The following is an 8,512-nucleotide window of genomic DNA, read 5'->3' as shown; positions in this document are numbered from 1 at the left end:
GACCTGCTGATGTCTTTTTTTTTTTTTTTTTTTTTTTCGAACAAGATCGTGGATTTTAATGGCCATACACTATTTATATTGCTCAAAAACGTATTTATATGTATCATATCATGAATGCAGTGTGTATGTGCATTAGCTTGGACCGATTTAATACTTTTAAGTTGACTCTAAAACGTAAGCTTTTGATCTCGCAGTTGTATGTATATTATGTTGTATGTATGTACATAGTAAAAGCATAAAATATATGTATATATATATTGCAAAAATACATATGTGTGTACATGGTAGTGTAGTACATAATTCTCTCTATAAAGGTTGTATATATTGCATATTAATTTTAATTTGAATAATCGCTTAGATCTGAACACTTAAGAATCCTCCGTCCTATTCAGGATTTTACAACTTTAATCCTAATCATATCTGGTTAACGCGTGTCAGTGTGCAAAAATTGTTCGTTAAAATGGGTTTTTTTAAAAGATATACATACAATATTTAGGATAAAAACAATATCATATCGATAACTTAACAGTTGAAAAATAAAAGTTTCGTAAAAGTAGACGATTGAAATAAATAAAGGCCAACAAATCCGTAAAATATTGTGTACATGCGTTTCATATGTATCCGATCAGAAAGGCCCTCTGCGGTAATGTCAAAGCAGTTGATCGGTGACCAGCACAACGCTCTGCTCCTGCGCAATAGCCGCCAGCTCTTTGAGCCACTCATCCAGGAGGACAGCGCACAGAGCCACGTCTCTGGTGCGCTCCGTGCCGCTTGTGCTGGCGATAATACCCATGGAGGCTACCGAATCAAGAGAAGCTGGCTCTGAGTTGAAGCTGCCTGTCTGTGGGCCACCATCGAGTCCGTGCAATGTGCTCGACGAATACGTTGTGGTGTTCGAGTGGGCGGAGAGAGTTTGCGTCGATCCCCCAATGCTGATGTTGTTGCTGCTGCTGCTGTTTCCATTAGCTGTCGTCGCTGTGCCTGTTGATCGTGCTGCTGCTGCTCCCGACTGCGGGTTGGTGCTCAGGCTGGTCTCACAGGTGCCAGTGCCAGTCCTAGAGAATGGCTGCGATTGCCCACCAGAACCAGAGTTGTTGTTGTTGTTCCCCACCAACGTTGAGGCAGCTCCGGTGAAGAATGCGTAAATTTGTGATAAGCCAGATGAAGCGGCAGAGGAGGGGGGATTAGGTGTGGATCTTCTGCTAAACATGCTGCTGATCGATTTGCTGATGCTCTTCCGTTTGTTATCACTCCGCTTGAACGGATCGTACGCGCTGGTTTGTGTGGCCTGCACAGGCGTGGCAGCCGACAGTGTTGCATAGGCGGAACGCTGCTGTCCTTGCTGCTGCTGCTGCTGCTGGGAGAGCGTCGTTTGAGGCTGCTGATGATGATGCAGGGGAGAGTTCTCGTTACCCTTGCGGGCATTCACCAGACGAAATTCGCGATCAATCAGCGACGAGCGTGCCACATCGATTATCGCCAAAGAATCCTCGGTCACTGGCAGTTCGGCATCGATTTGTTGCTTTAAAATGCGCAACACCTGATGGAAGGAGGGCGTGTCCGAGGTGATGGCGATGTCAGAGCGTAGCAGCAGCGAGTGGATCAGCGGCAGTGGATACCAGGCCAGGCGAGTGATCAGCCCAGTCAGGTGTAAATTCACATACAAAGAGTTGCTCGTAAAGGTTTGCAGTTTTCCCCAGATGGCATTGAGAAAGGGACCTAAGCTTACGGTGCCCTGCGCAAACAAATCCTCTGAGAAATCCAAATCTGTAAGCAGCAGCTCGTTGCGATTGGTGTGCGAGATGCGCCATGCTTCCCCTCGTCTGCCTGCCGCCGCTCCTCCTCCTCCACCCATTCCACTGCTGACGCTGCTGCTATTGTGCTCCAGATCCGCCTCACTGGTCGTTGTTGTTGTCACAGTGAGGTCAGTGACATCGCTCTCTTCGTCGGCCGGCCGCCACTTGAATGATTCATAGCCACTGGACTCGCCAATCGACTGCAGACTATCTAGCTGTTTCTCTCCCGCCGATTCACTGGCTATGGCGGGTGGGCCACCTCCAAACTCGCTGAAGAACTGTCTGGCCAGCTCCAAGGCGTGCGCATGGACACGTGCTTGTCCGTGGCGGGGCCATTTCTGATAGCGATAGCTGTTGGCCCACTTGAGGCTATCCCGCTGGCACTGGGCTATCCGCCAGTGAGCCTCGAACAGATATGCGTGCAGATTGGCATACAAACTGTCGCCGGTGTGGAGGCCATAGTAGTTCCAGTTGGCTCCAATTGTCTTGCTCATGACTGGCGAGGGCAGGCTGGGCCATGCCAGTGGCTGAATTGGCTGCTCTCCAGTTGCTCCAGACGGTGGCTGCTGCTCGTGGACGCTCTTCGGCCTCGCCAAGTCACGAGCACGCTTCAGGACATCCGGTGAGAGTTCCAGAAAAAAATCGCTGCTGTTCAGATACGGATCGATCTTGTTGATCTTGTGACGGTGCGAGATGGGCACATGCTTCCCCGGCAGCATGAATTTGAGCAACAGTTCCAGCATCAGATCCTCGCAGTGGAGGCCCAGCAGGGTGTCGAACAGGGCCATCGTCACCATACAGAGATTGGCATCTGGGGAGTTGAGACGCTCGACCAACGAGTCCAGTATCCGTTCGCCATCGAATTTCTCCGTGTCCAGGAGAAATTTGACAAAGGCTCTCAGCAGACCGGGCTCCGTAATGGAGCGCAGAATTAGATCCAGATACGACATGGCCGAGATTTGTGAGTCGATGTTCGTCTGAAAATGTTTGTAGTGTCTGTAGTGTCAGTGTCTGTAGAACGGCTGGCCCCAGCACGGGCACAATGAATCCCTGGTACATAAAGTCCAGCAGCTGTTGCTTGATCATCTCGTGGGCCACCTGCACCACAGCATTGCAAAACTCAAGGGCATTCATGAACAATGTGAGCTCTGGTATCTCCGTCACATCATCCGGCGTGATACGATGCCAGTCGATTGAACTGATCTCAATACTGTTGGGCAGCCGCGAGTAGAGTCCACCCAGTCCGGTCACCAGCAGCGGACAGATGGATGAGTATTGTGCTATGTAGGTGCCAATGTTGGAGTTCTTCTGCGAGAGGGCCATGCAAAGGAGCAGAGCATCGCGTGCCTGATGGCCGAGACTTCCCTCCCGATGCACATTCGGGATGAGCAGCGAAAAAATTATGAAATTGGTGGTAGTTCCACTTTTGGGGGGCGGCACGTTCCCATTTTGTATCTGTTCCTGGACTTGCGTCTGTGCGGAAAAGAAGAACAGATCCAGCAGATGGACATTCTGCATGAGTACGACGCACAGCTGGTTCAACAAGATGACCAGTCGCTTCTCCAGATCGGGCGGGAAGATCTCACCCTGACTGGAGGCCAGTATCTTGAGCAGTGGTCTCAGGAAGGGCTCATGGCAGAGCAGTTGATGCCGTGAGTGGCTAACGAGCAGCTCATACAGCTTCAGCTGCTCCAGCCTCACCGCATTTGCATAGCGGCCCGTTGTACAGGCCCATTCGTACAGCTTATCCAACAGATTCTCACTGAGCAGGTACTCCAGGCAGGGAGCTGCCGGCGCAGCACTTGCATCCGTCGAGGGTAAAGACACTTTGTTGCAATGATGCAGCTCCACCAGCAGCAGCGTGACCATATAGTCGAGATGCGAGACCACCCCCAATACATCGTCATGGGTGGTCGGGGCATAGTGCTGGATGATGTCGTAGGCCTGCTGCCAATGCTTGCAGAAACTGTCGTAGCAGGAGCGCGGATCGCAGTCGGTGGCTGCATCAATGGGTGATGGTAACTGGTCCAGCGTAATCCAATCCAGAATGTAGAAAGCAGCGGGTGGGCTGAACGCGAAAGGCGGGAAGATCAGCCATGAGTTGTGTACTCGTTCCTTTGCGCTGGAGGAAGCATATCTTGCAGTTGAATACAATTTTGCGGACTATGTTACGGGCTCCCAGGATCCAATACTTCTGTCTCAACGTGTGAAACATAAATTCGACTCCAGCGTGTAATGATGTGACGTGCTGGTGTCTAGCTATTAAAACAGCGACTGGTGATTCCTTTGGAAGAAGGATGGGATGTTTTGCGTCATAGGTTGTCATCGAATTTCCAATGCGTCCTCCCACGCGCAGAATTCCTTGGTCGTCAACAAATGGAGTGTAGTGAATCCACTTGGATTTTTGAGAAAGGGCTTGTCCAGTGCTCAGCTGTCTGTACTCAACTTGGAAGAACTCCATCTGGACATGTTTGATTACCCTAGAGCGGGCATATTGAAGCTCCCATGACGATAAAAATGATGACAGGCGGTCCTTGCAACGAAGACGATGTACGAACCGAAAGCAATAGCTAAGTGTCCGCAAGAGATGTGACCAGGAGGAAGCTTTGTTGATCATACAGTTAAGATCATTTCCTTCATTGGAAATGTGTAGATTAACTTGGGGCTTGACCTTTACTTTCATCCGCTCAGCGTCCTCAGTCGACAGTGCGAACTTGGCCTTAGCAGGTGGCCAAGTGCGATGTGATTGGGAAAGCCACGGTGGTCCATTCCACCACAGTTGATGTTCTACCAGATCCTTTGGTAGTCCGTGGGGGTGATGAGAGCCAATGTAGTACAATTTCGGAGTCTGACCAACACGAAGTACTGGAAATAGGAATCGTTAGATTTTGTTTAACCAGAGACATCAATTTCGACAGAAGATGGGCGGCATTCAACTCGAGCCGTGGGATGGAGATAGGTTTGATGGGTGCCACCCGGGTTTTTGTGGCGATCAGTGTTACAGCGTAGTCACTATTGACTCTCACGCGACTGTAGATGACAGCGGCGTATGCATGAGATGACGCATCGGCGAATCCATGCAGCTCCGTTGCTTGAAGTGGCGAGGATAGATAGCGGGGTATGCGACAGCTTTCCAGTAAATGAACTTCAGCTACAAACTGTTGCCACCGTGCGCATAGCTGCGCGGGTAGTGGTTCGTTCCAGTCGACCGAGCTCAGCCAACTATCTTGAAAGAGAACCTTTAGAAATACAGTTGTGGGGGCAAGCAACCCCAGTGGATCGTGGATCTTGGCAAGCTCGGACAGCAAAATCCGTTTTGTCAGAACCCCTGTGGCGTCGGGAATGGTCAACTTGAAGGAAAGCTCGTCCACAGCCGGGTCCCAGCGTATTCCAAGAACCTTGACATATTGGGTTGGGCTCTTTCCCTCTAGGGCTTCAAGTGGATACTCACAAATGTCCTGTGGCAGCGATTTGAGTAGTGACCAACAGTTTGAACTCCATTTTCGAAGTTTAAATTGAGCTTGGCTCAATAGCAATATTAATTAATCTTTGAGTGCAATGAGATCGTCGATACTATCGCAACCAGTAGGGATATCATCCACGTACGCGTCTCGTACAAGCACAGCAGCAGCCTTCGGATACAAATCGGCATGATCTTGCGCGATCTGCTTGAGAACTCGAACAGCCAAGAACGGCGAAGACGCTAAGCCATACGTCACGGTCAGCAATCGATAATGATAGAGTGTAGCAGTCTCCTCCTTTCGCCAGACAATCCGTTGGTAATGCGTGTGATCTTCTGAAACCAGGATGCCTCTAAACATTTTCTCAATGTCCGTACAAAACACATAGCGATGCTGACGGAAACGTAGACATACTCCAAGTAAATCCCTTTGAATAGGTGGTCCGATGTGTAGTCGTGAATTAAGTGAAGATCCATTGCAGTCCTCACCAGAGCCATCGAAATCAACTCGGCATTTCGTGGTGGTGCTATCTGGTTTAAATACTGCGTGGTGTGCTAAGTAATTGTGATTGGCGGGACCGTTTTCTACGGTAGTAGAAGGAATCACCTCCATGTGTCCTCGTTGTATATAATCCTCCATAAACTCGACATACTGTTGTTTGAGCGCAGGAAATTTTCGAAATTTCCGCTCGAGAGAAGAAAAGCGTCGTAGTGCTTGTGGCAGTGTGGACCCCATCGGAGGGGCAGATTCCTTGAACGGGTATTGGACGATGGTCACGCCATCGTTTCTGCGGGCGTGCGTATGAACGAAGGGCTGGAATCGAGGAGGTTAAAGTGTTCATAATCAGACCTGTTACCACCACTGAGGCCGAGCTTGTGCGGGAGAGCAGCGTGAATGTGGCGCGACCTCTAGTAACCCCAGCAAGATTTGCGCCTAGACCAACCACTGGTATACGAGCGTGGGTGCGCGGCAAACCAATTCGTTGAATAAATGATTCGGCGACCATCGTTATAGTCGAACCAGTATCCAACAGTATCCTGCAGGTGGTCCCGTTGTAGTGTTGTGTTGCTCATGAGTGAGTGAACAAAAAAGAGTTGTTCACTTAAGTGAGCAACTGAACATGTTCCTTCCAAGTTGTTCTTTTTTGTTCACTTGTTCTTTGTTGTTCACTTGTTCTTTTTTGTTCACTTGTTCTTTTTTGTTCACTTGCTCTTTTTTGTTCACTTGTTCTTTGTTGTTCACTTGTTCTTTTTTGTTCACTTGTTCTTTTTTGTTCACTTGTTCTTTGTTGTTCACTTGCTCTTTGTTGTTCACTTGTTCATTTTTACTCACTTGTTCTCTACTCACTTTTTGCGCAATTTTGCTCCTCAAAGGGCATTTTGCGATCTGGTAGCTTTGCTCATATTTGCGTTTACTTCACACTTTTTATATTACGGGCAAAGCTGTTTACAATTTTGAAAAATTCACTATGTCGCTAATTCGGAAGTATAGTGAGATTTGGAACCATTTCGAGGAAGTTGGACGCCTGGAAGCCAAGTGCAAGTATTGCAAATCTATTTTGAGTTGCAAATCTCAAAGCAACTTAAGCCGCCATTTAAAGAGCAAGCACCCGGCGTCTATGGAGCCCGTTATCCGGCAAAACACCGATGGCCCGATTTTTGTGCAAAGTGCGCAACCAAAAATAACAAGCTTTGCTGAAAGGCCTGTACCAGCGAGCAAAGCGCAGCAGATTGATCTGCAACTTGTACGGATGATCGCCAAGGGTCATCACGCCTTGCGCTTGGTCGAAGAACCAGAATTTAAAAAATTGATTCACGATGTGTCGCACGCCCCAAACTATAAGCTTCCGACGAGGAAAACATTAACCAGCTCCTTGATTCCCAAAATTCGTGACGAGTACACTGGGAAGATAATAGAAGAACTACGTGCGGCCACAGCGGTGTGCTTAACTACAGACGGTTGGACATCTATAACCAACGAAAGTTATCTGGCTGTCACAGTGCATTTTATCGATGAGGAATCAACGATGCTGACCTCCTATACAATTGCTTGTCAGGCCTTTGAAGCGTCGCACACTGCTGCGAATCTGTGCAGCTTTTTGGAAAAAATTGTGAATGAATGGGATCTCAAAAACAAAGTCGCAGCAATAGCATCCGATAATGCACACAACATTGCTCTTGCTATTAGAACCGGCAATTGGAGTCATATACGGTGTTTTGCTCATACCCTAAATCTAATTGTCCAAAAAGCTCTAGATAAAATGAGCAGTGTGCGCAGAAAAGCTAAAGCTATAAGCGAATATTTTCATCGCAGCTCATCAGGCTTAAAAAAGCTTAAAGATATGCAAGCGCTGCTTAAGTTGGCTGACCTCAAACTAACACAGGATGTGCCAACACGTTGGAACTCAACGTACAAAATGTTTGAACGGCTGTCTATCCTGAAGGAGGCAGTCGTGGCAGCTCTGTCAACAAGGACAGATTTAATTTTGTCACCAGAAGACTGGGATGTCATTGATGGAGTGCTTCCCGTATTAAAGCCATTTTATGAAGTTACAGAAGAGATCTCAGCTGAAAAAAACGTAACATTATCAAAAATAATTGCTTTGACTGGATTACTTCAAAGAAAAATGGCTCAAATATATCCAACAGTTAAAAATAACCTAGTTGCCGAAGTAATAAATGAAATCATAAACGAGATGGACGGCAGGTTTAACGATTTCGAGGATAATATTTTGTATGCGGAGAGCACTGTTCTGGATCCCAGGTTCAAAGGACGCGCATTTAAATCTGCGGAGGCCTTTAAAAAATCAGTAGCGGATATAAACAAAAAATTGGCTCAAACGATACAGTCACTCCCTGAACCTCCACAAGAAGCTATAAGCAACAAAAAACAAGAAGAGGACACAATATGGGCTGAGTTTGACACCACTTTTCAGCAAGTAAGCCAACCCACCAACAATACGGCAGCATCCATAAGAGAAATGGATAAGTACCTGGCTGAGGAGTACATCAGCCGAAAAGATGATCCATTGGTATGGTGGAATCAGCGGAAAGCGCAATACCCGCTACTTTATACCTATATGCTGAAGCGCCTCTGCTTAGTCGCCACCTCAGTGCCATGCGAGCGCATATTTTCAAGTGCAGGCGAAACCATACGTAAAAGGCGATCCCTTTTAAAGTCAACAACCGTTGAAAATTTAATTTTTTTGCATAACAACATGTAAATCGAAAGTGAGTACAACCTAATTTGTACTTG

General features: G+C 47.6%; 1 pseudogene; it reads right to left on the bottom strand.

Moving 5' to 3' along the window:
• Positions 1-377: 377 nt before the first annotated feature.
• Positions 378-3,833, bottom strand: LOC117185436 (UPF0518 protein GA25918-like; annotated as a pseudogene).
• Between the last annotated feature and the right edge of the window lie 4,679 nt (positions 3,834-8,512).

Source organism: Drosophila pseudoobscura, unplaced genomic scaffold (genome assembly GCF_009870125.1).
Source record: "Drosophila pseudoobscura strain MV-25-SWS-2005 unplaced genomic scaffold, UCI_Dpse_MV25 Unplacedtig00000072, whole genome shotgun sequence".
NCBI classification, from domain to species: Eukaryota; Metazoa; Arthropoda; class Insecta; order Diptera; family Drosophilidae; genus Drosophila; species Drosophila pseudoobscura.
Note: the sequence above shows the minus strand (reverse complement) of the source record. Positions and strands in the feature narration are given on the sequence as shown.